The following is an 841-nucleotide window of genomic DNA, read 5'->3' as shown; positions in this document are numbered from 1 at the left end:
CCTCCAGTGAACACTAAAATAGAAGCGAGGCTCAAGAGGACAGAGTCCAAGACAGAAAGGGCCCGATATTCTGCGCATGATACGAGATATCAAAAGCTCTAAGGAATGAACCACAGGATTGAACTTTAGATGGATCACCACAGATTGTCTCCCAAATATGTCTGTGGGAGAATAAAATGGAGGCAGCGAAGAAAGATGGAATGAGGATAGTCACAGTTGGGCTCGGTAAGAAGTAAAAGCGATCTGAGAGGTTTTCAGGAGTTAAACGGAGAGGGCTGACTGTTCAGTAGCTGGCCCTCAACAAATATTTGTATAGTGAAGAAATGAATGAATGGTGGTTGAAGAGTCATGAGTCGCGCCCTCCAACTTCCATTACTAGAGAACTTGGACGGCTCGTTTAAGTGTGTCGTTTTAAACCCAACAACCCTCTGAGGTAGGTCGTATTTCCATTTTTTAGCAGAGAAAAACCTGAGGTTCAGAGAGAGCTGGAATGTACCTTGCCTGAGGTTTCTAGAACTAGTCAGAAGTTAGGCTCAAAAGTATCAGCCAAGTGCACATGTTTAATAGTTACTTGCTACTACTTAGCCTAGAGGCCCAAAGGAAGAAATGCACTATGTAAAGCCTAAAAGCAGAGAAAGCTAAATAGCCAACTCTCAACAGAGGATAAAAGCGGCTTCCAGAACGTTCCTGCCGGCCAGTCACTGGAAGATTACAGCGGTGCGTCACAGCAGCCTAAACCTTAGCCTCCTCCCGCGGGCTGCAGGGAGGAGGTGGGCGGGGTCGGGTCCGCAGTGGTGGGACGCGCAGCCGCAGTGCAGCTCGTGAGCGCCCCGGCGGGCGG

Source organism: Cervus elaphus, chromosome 6, assembly GCF_910594005.1.
Source record: "Cervus elaphus chromosome 6, mCerEla1.1, whole genome shotgun sequence".
NCBI lineage: Eukaryota > Metazoa > Chordata > Mammalia > Artiodactyla > Cervidae > Cervus > Cervus elaphus.
Note: the sequence above shows the minus strand (reverse complement) of the source record.